The sequence below is a fragment of the Marmota marmota genome, unplaced genomic scaffold (genome assembly GCF_001458135.2).
Source record: "Marmota marmota marmota unplaced genomic scaffold, marMar, whole genome shotgun sequence".
Lineage (NCBI taxonomy): Eukaryota > Metazoa > Chordata > Mammalia > Rodentia > Sciuridae > Marmota > Marmota marmota.
This window is the reverse complement of record NW_026000225.1, coordinates 1,622,610-1,633,656: the sequence shown is the minus strand read 5'-3', so window position 1 is coordinate 1,633,656 and position 11,047 is coordinate 1,622,610.

Genomic DNA, 11,047 nt, shown 5'->3' with positions numbered 1-11,047 from the left:
TTTTTGACATTTTTATGCCCATATGTCATCATCACCATCAAACTATTAAATCTTTGTCACCCCCAGAAGTTTGCTCGTGCTTCTTTGCAATCCTGTTTTTCTGTCCTCCCAAAGCCCTCCTTGCCCAGATACTGATCTACTTTCTCTCACTATGCATTAGTTTGCATTTCCTTGAATTTTACATAAATTAAATCAAAGTGTGTACTCTTCTTTTGTCTGGCTTATTTTACATAAATTATTTTGAGGGTCATCTCTACTTTTTTTTATGTTGGGTAGTTATTCCAATGTGTGGATATTCTACAGTTTGTTTTTCCATTCCCTCGTTGATGCAAATTTGGGTAGTTCGAGTTTTGGGGTATTACAAATAAAGTTGCTATGGACGTTCATCTACAGATCTTTGTATAGATACCTGTTTTAATTTTTCTTGGGTAAATACCTAATGGTTGGGTCATGGTGTATTTTACTTTTGGGAAACTGCTAAACGCTTTTCAAAAGAGCTGTGTATGAAAGTTCCAGATTCTCCATATCTTTGCCAACAAAAATGTAGTGATATCTCCTTGTCGTTATAATTTTAATTTTTCCATGCCTAATGATTTTGAGCATATTTACAAGCACTTATTTGCCATCATATATCTTCTCTGGTGAAGTGACTTCATCTTTTGGTTTGTGTTTGTGTATTAGTCATCTTTCTATCACTATGCTGATATATACCCAACCCAATTTATGAAAAAGATTTATTTTGGCTCATGATTCTGGAAGTTCAAATCCCAAATTGGCTGGCCTAATTGGTTTAGGCCTCTGGCAAGGCAGCATATCATGGCAGGACAGCATGTCCAAGTGAGTGTCACATCTTGAGCTAGGAAGCAGCAAGAGACAAAGGATGGATGGACTCACACAGTTCCCTTTGAGGGCACACCCCAGTGACTTAAGAACCTCTGGTAAGACTTCACCTCTTAAAGGCCCACACACTTTCCAATACTGCTACCTTGGGGATGGAGCCTTTACATAAGGACCTCTGGGGGACACTACCCATTTTAAAACCATACCAATTTTTTTCCTGTTATTGAGTTTTGAGGTATTCTGGAGAAAAGTCTTTTCTCAGATACGAGATTTGCAAACATTTTTCCTAGTTTGTGGTTTATCATTTAATTTTCTAAATATTGTGAGCATCTTGGGGAGGACATTATTCTGCCCACCACAGATATAGGTTGAATCCCCCCACAATATAATTACCCAATTGTTCCAACACCATTTATTGAAAAAACTCTTCGTTCTCCTCTAAATTGCCTTTGTATCTTTGTAAAAAAATCAGTTTGTATATGGACTTTGCATTCTGTTCCTTCATCTGATCCTATTTTGTATTAAAAGTTTACTCGTATTTGTCTCTGAAATAGGTGCTTCCTTGCCAACTTGGTACGATCTCCTGGGAGCTGTTTTTCTACATACCAATATTTGCAGTTTAGAACACCCTGAAAAAGGTAAAATAGTTTCTACCTTAAAACTCTTGGTCTAATGGAGTATACAAGAAAAAAGAAAAGAAAAGAAAAAAAAAAACCAACCCAGACAATTTTCTTACATTGTGTATTTGGGGCCTTCCCTATAGTCTTTGGCCACTAAGTATAGGTGATGAAGCAAATTATTGTTTCCCCAAGAAATGGGTGGGTAAATGAAACTCAAAGAAAACTCTCTTAGAATTTGGGGAGAGGATCCGGGGTGAAAGAGGAATCAAAGGATAATAACCCATTTTATGTCATTGTTTACCTCATCCATAAACACACTCCCCATGTTTATATTCTTTTGGAAGAAAACTTGGTAGGGGAGGCACTGATGGGCAGTAAAGATGTCCAGAATATCAGGGCAGGGTAGCTTGCTCAATGTTTCTCAAGGTTTAGATCTAAAGTTCCTTTTGGGGAATCAGAGCAACACACGTGCTATTCAGCTCTCTAATGAGAGATGGCCAAGACTGGGCCTGAGATGGTATCTCCATATGTCCTGTTCTGTGGTCCACCTGTGCCTGGGGAAACCAGACAGACCTATATGGAAATGCCAAGAAACCCAGTAAATTAGAAGAAGCCTGGGATAGGAATAAAGAGGCTGCTGAATAAGAAAACCTTTGGTTAGGTATGCTGACTCTGTATTGTTGTCAGTATGATGTTACAAGAACTAGGTGGAACCTGTCACCTGTAATTGAATAAAAACACAAAATTCCCAGAGACTAGGTAGACCCGTCTCTGGAGAATTCCACAATAAGATCTCAGCTTTCCTTCTTACAAATCAGAATGATATGTAAACTCCTTTAGGATTTGAAATCCCCTAGGGGAAGAGGGAACTCTCGGTCGACTCAGCTTAAAACCTAACCTCTTAAAAAAAAAGTTGAAAGAGAAACTTTCTTGAATGGACACATTTAGAGTCTTTCTCCCCCCTTGTTACCAAGAAAGAATAAAGAGAATAAAGAAAAAATAACTTCTATTTCTTTAGCCTACTTGTCACAGCCTATGCATATCACCTCACATAAACCACACCTGGAAAGTTATCCCAAAGGTGGAAATGTGATCTTCATATGAGTAAGAGTTAATTGGTTGAGTGGACTCTCTCCTCAACTATTGTTTAAGTTGGGATTGAAGTTCCACCTAATCACTGATAGAGATGTACATGTGATTATGGAATCGTTTTTATTTTTATTTTAAGCAAAATGGTTAAGACTGGATCAGTGATATTCCTTTACCCAGTGACTCCTAACTTGTTTTTATGCACCTGATGGATCACAGTTACATTTATGACATACTTCCATGGATGTTCCCAGTTCAAAGATTATGTAATAGATAAAACATTTCAATTTCTATCAATCTTCCCGTATATAGGGTAGACCCAAGATGGCTATAGTTAGATTCCCTTACCAAGGCTTCCAGTGGGATATGTTTTTAGTATGCAGCAAGGTCATGAACACCCTGATTCAGTGTATGCACTCAAGGTCATGAACACTTTCTTGTGAGCATGTGCTCACTTATATAACCTGTTGGCAATTAGGCCTATGGAAACAATCAGAGGGCTGGAGAGTGGGGCCAATGCCATCTCTGAATAAAGCCTGTCTACTATCCAGCTGTGCCTTGTATCTTCCTAAATTTACCTGCTGGGATCCTGAATCTGTTTCCCAGGGTCTGAGCCTCATCCTGACACACCCTTCTCTATTTTTCATCCTCCTTCTTCCTTTCTTCCTTCCATCCTTTAGTCCTCCTTTATCAGTTGATTTCACTATTGGTGGTATTGATGGTTTGGAATGACCCCACCCTACTCATTTGGGCACTACTAATACATATCCAGTCTTAATTATCAAAGAAACCTATAGCTATGGCATGAAATGCCCTTGAAATTTTTTTCTAAACAATTCTCTCATAGCAGAAATTTCAATCATACATCGGACTCTAAGAAGGATTTCTATAGTCTCTTGGTGTTGACAGGTATAGTTCAGTGGTAGAGTGCTTGCCTAGCATGCACAAGGCCCTGGGTTCAGTCTACAGTACTAGAAAAATGGGGGGTGAAGTATTGGGGAATGAGATTGATCATAACATAACTTCATGAATGAATATGTTGTAGTGAATCTTGCTATTATGTATAATTATGATGTACCTACTAATAAAAACCATATAAAAGCTTTCTGAAGACTCTTGGAAGAATTTTTCAAACTATTCACATAATAACCTTTGATATGTATAATCTAATTTCCTCACTCTAAACTACTTCCTTGATTCATATTTAGCTGGGACTGCCAATTGTCTTTTTATTTCTAAAGATGAATCCTTTTACAATTCTAATATTCTAGCATTTGTCTCCTGCTTAGGAGACTAAAACATTTCCTATCATCTATTGTATTTAAACAACTTCTTTGATGTAATTCAAGTGCATGACTCTTTTTGCTTATAGAGCTCCTCCATTAGTCAGGCTCTTGTGTTTACTGACCTTTCTGTAGCTCTCCCCACCGCCAGTTCCTCTACCACATCTTCATTTATCCATTTTATCTCTTAGAGTGACCTTTCACATTTTCTTGCATTTAAATAAAGTCATATTCTTTTCATACTTACTTCAACCCCTCATTAGTTTATTCATTCATTCATTCATTCATTCAGTTCACTTACTCAACAGATCTTCATTGACACCTACAGCAGAGAAACCCTCCCTAACTAAACTCTTTACCCTATCAATAATTCTCCTCAGCACTTATGAACACCATTTGTACCATATTATATTGCACTCCTTCAATCCCTTGGGGATTATTTCCTTTTAAAATGCATACATTTCTAAGTGTAGGATGGACACAATTATAGAAATAATAGAATTCTAAAGAAGATGGTTGATGTTACCTGTTCACTTCCCATTCTCAACAGAAATTCCCTATACAATCAATTGGGAATTAACTACCAATTTTAGAGACCAGTAGATTACAACTTTATGACATGGATCCAGAAGGATAAACTTTTACTGGTTGGAAATCTACATTCCTGTATCATCTGTAACAGAATGTTAGGATGGAACTCTTCCTCAGAATTCTGCAAAAGCCCTAAATGCTGAGAACAGTCATTGAGTGCCAGGTACCACATATCTTGAAGCTTAAAGCTTGGCTACCTCTATAGACACATGAAAGAGATTGTAAAATCTATCCTGTCATTATCAACCCATCACCATCTACCAGTCCTTTGAACCTTCTTTCTTTGAAGGGATTATTGGAAGGCTGTGGCTTTCCCCCTCATAGTAAGTCAGAAGAGCTTCCAGTGTATCCCCTGGAGTTTGAAGAGCTCATACCTGAAATGTTTAAGGCTGAAGGCAATGCCTGCCATTGCCTGTTACTGGTGAGGAAGATGCATTAGAAGGGAATTGAGTGTTGGGGTTGTAGCTCAGTGGTAGAGTGCTTGCTTAGCATGTGTGAAGCATTGGGTTGGATCCTAAGCACCACATAAAAACAAATAAAGGTATTGCCATCTACAACTAGAAAGAAAGAAAGAAAGATGACTTGAACATTCCCTGATGGTGCAGGATTTTTCTAGGATCAAGTATCAGTCTGTAGAAGACAATTGGTCTCAGTTTTCTCAGAAGGGACAAGAACTCCTAGAAAGGAAAAAGAACTTGAACAGACAGGTGAATGGCCAGGGGAAAACTGTAAGTTGCCTATGGGAGGAGAGGCATTGCTTCAGCTGAGGAAGCCCAGGTTGGCTCCTGGAGGAAGCCCCCATGTGCTTATGAAAAAAGAGGTCCTTCTGTTCTGTAATGGGTAATTTGAATTGCCAACTTGATTGGATTAAGATACCAAGATGAAGAGGCTTAGGGGTGTGTCAATGAGATTGTGTCTAGGTATGATTGGCATGTGGAATAGCCAGTTGAAATGGAGACCCTCCCTAAGCTTGGGCAGCACCGGACCATAGGATGATGGCTTGGATGAAAAAAAGTTGGAAGAACAAGGAAGCAGCATCAGATGCTCACTCCATTGTTTTTGAATGGATTCTCGATTGCTGCTGTATTAGTCTGAGGATATTAGACTCTTGCTTCTTCACTCTTACAAAGCAGACTCTGCCAGTGATTTTCCAGGGAGTTGCCCCAAACCCTCAGTCTCAGACTAGGGTAGAACCATTGATCCCTCTTGTTCTGACGCTTCTTGAACTGTGTAGTTACTGGTTCTTTCAGATCTCCAGTCTACAGACAGCCATTGTGGACTATCCAGTTTCTGGTTGGGTAAACCAACCTAATCTCCTTTTTATAATTATACTTCTTGTTGATTCTGTTCCTCTAGAGAACCCTAATACATATCCCCAAGAGGGCATGGCCACCAGATTACAACCATATCTACTACTTTGCCCCTTTTCTCTAATCTCCTCTTCCCTTTGGTCTGACCCCAAAGTATCAGAAATGGTGGCTGTTCACACAGGGAAAGCAATGGAGCGAGAAAGAGAAACTAACTCACCCATGCTCCTTCCCCAAACTGTCCCTCTGTTGTCTCTGTTAGATGAGGAAAGAAGTCTTAGCTGGGCATGGTGGGCACATGCCTGTAATCCCAGTGGCTCAGGAGCCTGAGGCAGGAGGATTGTGAGTTCAAACCCAGCCTCAGCAATTTAGCAAGGCCCTAAGCAACTCAGCAAGACCCTGTCTCTAAATAAAATATAAAACAGGGCTGGGGAGGGGCTAGGGTTGTGGCTCAGTGGTAGAGCGCTTTCCTACATGCTTGAGGCACTGGGATTGATCCCAGGCACCACACAAAAGTGAACTAATAAAATAAAGTCATGGTGTCCATCTAAAATGAAAAATATATTTAAAAAAAGGGGGCCTGAGGATGTGGTTAGGCACCTTTGGGTTCAATCCCTGGTACAAAAAAAAATAATAATAAAAAGAAGACTTAAAGTTAAATGTGTTTGGAGTGTTGATGTTACATCAGAGGAAAATTTTAATTACTGAAATGTATGTGTTCAGGTGATTGAGAAGAACCAGAACAGTTATGGTATTTGTTGGAGACTTTCATCAAGGAATTGAAAAGAACCAGTCCAGAGAGCAGGCTAGAAGGGACATTGGGAGAAAGTATAAAAACTTCCAATCCTCAATCCCCATTATCTCCCCAGACTACTAAGAATCAATCTATAATTTATATAGAATCAATCCTCTTCAGCATTTTAACCTGTGTTTAGGTATTTTAAAGAAGTTCACAGACTCATACCCATCCCAACTCCAATCAGATTAAGTCTCCTTAGTTTCTAATGTAACATAAGTTTCAGGCAACACTGTTATACTCCACTTTATCAGTGTCCCTCTGAACATACCACATGTAGCAATAGTATGGCCTTCTGGAACCTGGACACCAGGCTTATTAATGTAGGGCATTCCATGGGTGATTCTTACTTAGACTTTGTTTCTTTAAAATCTTTGTAATTTTTCATGAGCTGCTTTTAAGTCAAGCATTCCCTACTTTTTGTTTATGTATTTTTATTATTTATTTACTTGGTTCAGGGGATCAAATCCAGGGTCACTGAGCAACAGTTCCTGTTTGTTAGATTTTTTTTTAGCATTTATTTTTTAGTTGTAGGTGGACACCCAATATCTTTATTTCATTTTTTATATGGTGCCGAGGATCGAACCCAGTGCCTCACACGTGCTAGGCGAACACTCTACTACTGAGCCACAATCCCAGTCCTGTTTGTTAGAAATTCTTAAAACTCAGATGCAGGAATTTGTATTTTAAAATGTCATAGTATTTGATGTTTGTTACTTATTATATATTTATATCATAAACGATAAAGTTTTGTCTTATAGTAGAGTTTGAGAATATTCTGAATCTTGATTCTGTCATTCTATGATATTAGTCACCTATTAGTCACTCTTCCTGTCTTGGAGTCATTACAAGTGATTCTTTTGTGACTTCATGGGAATGATTGAGAAGCAGAATGCTATGGTGATCAAGAGAATGGACTCTGGAACCAGATTCAATGTATTTAAAATCCTGGAGCTGTACCTGTGTTAGTCAGCTTTTATCACTGTGACCAAAATACCTGATTAGAACAATTTAAAGGAAGAACAGCTTATTTTAGCTCACAGTTTTAGAAGTTTAGTTGATGGTTGGCCAACTCTATTGCTCTGGGCCAAAGGTGAGACAGAACATAATGGTGGAAGTTCACCACAGAGGAGTGCTGCTCTGGTTATGATGGCTAGGAAGCAGAGAGAGAAGGGAAGGAGATGTAGGGAAGATGAAACTTTCCAGGGAACACTCCACTGACCTGCTTCCTCTAGCTATACCCAATCTGCCTATGGTTATCACCCAGTTCATTCAAATTAGGATGGATTTAGTAGGTGACAGTTATTATAATCCAATCATTTTACCTCTGATTATTCCTGCATTAACACAGCTTTTGGGGGGCACCTCATATCTAAACCATAGTAGCCCCCTTTTAGCTGTATAACCCTGGTGTATTAATAAACCCATCTCTGCATCAGTTTCTTCATATGTGAAACGGAATACTACTAATAATGAACTATTCTTAAGGTAAGTACCTGTGGGAGACCAACCTTGCACGTGACTGAGTCACACTCCCTGGCTGGGTGCTGAGACGCTCAGTCACAGAAATGTGGCAGAGCTTTCCCTACCCTTCTTGAGTTTGAGGGTCAGTGTCTCGTGCATGGGTGTGTCTTGCTACAGCCCCATGGGTAAAGCTGTGCTCACCTGTTCCTTTGTAATATAATCCCTTGCCCTGTTTAGGATAGAATCTTCCATGGAAGTGCCTTGTGTGTGTCCCCTTCTCTTATTGTGCCCTTGGTTGTGGCCTACCCAGGTGTCAGTCAACCTGTTGACAGTGGACATCATGAAGATAGACTCAGCCCCCTGAAACCTGACCCTTTGCCTCATTTGAATAGCTTCTCCTCAATAAAAGGGGTCAGCACATGCTCTCACTCTCTCTCTTTCTGTGGACCCTTAATGTCAGAGGAGCCGTCACAGCGACCCCAAACAAAAAGGTATTTGTGTCTCTTGTGTGGTTATTTTGTGCAGCCCAGTTAGCCCAGTTTATCTGGAATAACCTCTGAGCCTTTTAGTCGCTAACCGAAACCCGGCAGGTACCTGTGTCCATTAGCTCTTTCTGCTGAATAAGCTACCTCAAAACTTAATAACTTAAAGCAATAATCATTTATTTAGCTTATAATTGTTCAGGTTGGTAAGAGGGTTGGTAACTGGGCTCTCCCAGTTAGGTCTTTTGGTCTGAAGCTGGTCGCCTCATTTATCTGTGGTCATCTGCAGGTTGATGGGCAGTTTGCTGCTGGGGGCAGGCTAATCACCTACTGAAATGCCTCAGCTCTTCTCCAGCAGGCTGACCCTGGCTTGTTGCATGGTGTGGAGCGGGAAAGCATGCAGGATCTCTTAAGGCTGGGGCTTGCATCTGCAACATTATCTACTCTCACCACTTTATTGACTAAAGCTAGTCAAGGGCCAGCTCAGATTAGGGACTGGGGAAAGATGCTGTATTACTTTTTCATGGAAGGAGCTGCAAACCACAATGTAGGGGTCTAGGTGATATCGCCGGTTATCAGTGCTGAGTTTGGCTCCCTCACATGTTGAAGTATAACATTAGAGAAGCACATCAAGGCAAGCATATAAAGCAGGGTTTATTTAAAAAGGGGTAACATAGACTTCTCCCTGGAGAGAGAAGGGCGCCATAGCTGGTATCCTGATATCCCAAGAAGTGGGGGTGTTTTGCCTTTTTATATGTCCTAGGCTTCCTTTGTTCTCCTGCTCCTTTCCCCTTATCTCTTTGGAGATGAGAAGCAGATGGACTGGGTGTGTGTGTGTGTGGCAGATGTAGCAGCCCAGGACACATTAATTAAAAACTTTATAACTCCCTGTACGTGGGGCAATTCCTGGGACAGGTTACCTTAGCAACAGGTTGGAGCAGGGTCAAGTTAGGATAGGATGGAGGAAGGGCTTTGAAGGAATTTACATTTCAATTCCTCCATTCTCTGGAACTGACCCTTGCCTATTTACCAGTCTAATTCTGGCTTCTTGGATAGGGAAAAATTAAGAGTTCACACATTTTTTTTTTATAATTGTCCTTCCTATTGACTCATATAGGGGCTGAGAAATAAATGTGTTAATATGCATAAGTTGCTTACCTGGTGTTTGGCTATATAAATATTAGTAATTGAGCAGAGTCTGCGACAGTCAGCTTCCTCACTTCTACAAAAATGAATGAATAAGTGCATATCAGAGGACTCTTCAGGTTGATACAATCTATTAATTAGCATTCAGAAGATAAGTCAGCTATAAATCTGTGTATTGGTTTAGATGTTAACTGCATTGAGTCAGAAATACTTTGGCATTGGAGTTTGGATTCTACCCCTTCCTAGCTTGGCCCTTATTGTAACTGAATATGATAATATCTACTGTATTATTTATCTAGGACTACCATAAAAATTACTGAAAATTGGGTGACTTAAAACAACAAAAATTTATTCTCTTCCATTGTGAAGGCTAAAAATCATGCTGTCAGCAGGGCCACAGTCTCTCTGATGGCCCTAGGGAAGAAGCCTGGTTTGTCTCTTTCAGCTTCTCATGATTGCCAGTCATCCTTGGAGTTACTTTTTTTTGTGACAGCTTAACTTCAATCTTTCCCTGTCTTCCCAGGCTTTTTTTTTTCCTCCTGTGTCTCCTCTATGTCTTTCAATTTCTCTCACCTTATAAGAAATACCAGTTATTGGATTTAGGAAATCTTTCATGTCCATCTTAACCTGATTGTATCTTCAAAGATACTATTTCCAAATAAGGGTCTGAAGTTTCTGACTGACATGGATTTTGGGGGATACTATTCTTCCCAGTACACCTGCCTTGTGGGGTTTTGGCAGCAAATAATACATACTTGAGAAAATTGACTCATAAAGAGAAAAGATACATTGTGACTCATGGTTTTAGAGGTTTCAGTCTGTGAGCAGGTGGACCCCTGGCTTTTAGGCCTCTGGTGGGGATACTGGATGTTAATGGTGGAGAACATATGGTAGAACAAAATCACCTATCTCATGGTCAGGAAAAAATAAGGGGAAGAGGATGGAGCCAGGCTCCACTATCCCCTTTGTGGGCATGCCCTCAATGGTCTAAAGACTGCCACTATACCTCTCCTGTTAAAGGTCCCACCACATCCCACCAGCACTACCCTGGGGACTAAGATTTTAACACATGGGCCTTTTGGGGACATTCAAGACTCAAACTATAGCAGTACTTAATAAACATAAATAATTGTTATTGTTATTATTATTATTGGAGATGTGGTCAAATGCTTTGCTAAAATCAGCATAGTATATATAATAACTACTAATCATTAAGCTATTAGTATCAGGAACTAGGCTGAGTTCTTCAGATAACACTATATCATATAATTCCTACTACATATACTAATCCAGTAACACTGGCCAAAGATGATATGGTAATATGTTTTATAATCTGTAAACCTATGCAACTTCAAACTGTCATCTTATTCTTTTATGTTTTAAAAATCCTGAAGGATTTTTAAGGGTGGAGTTGTAGCTGGGGATGTCC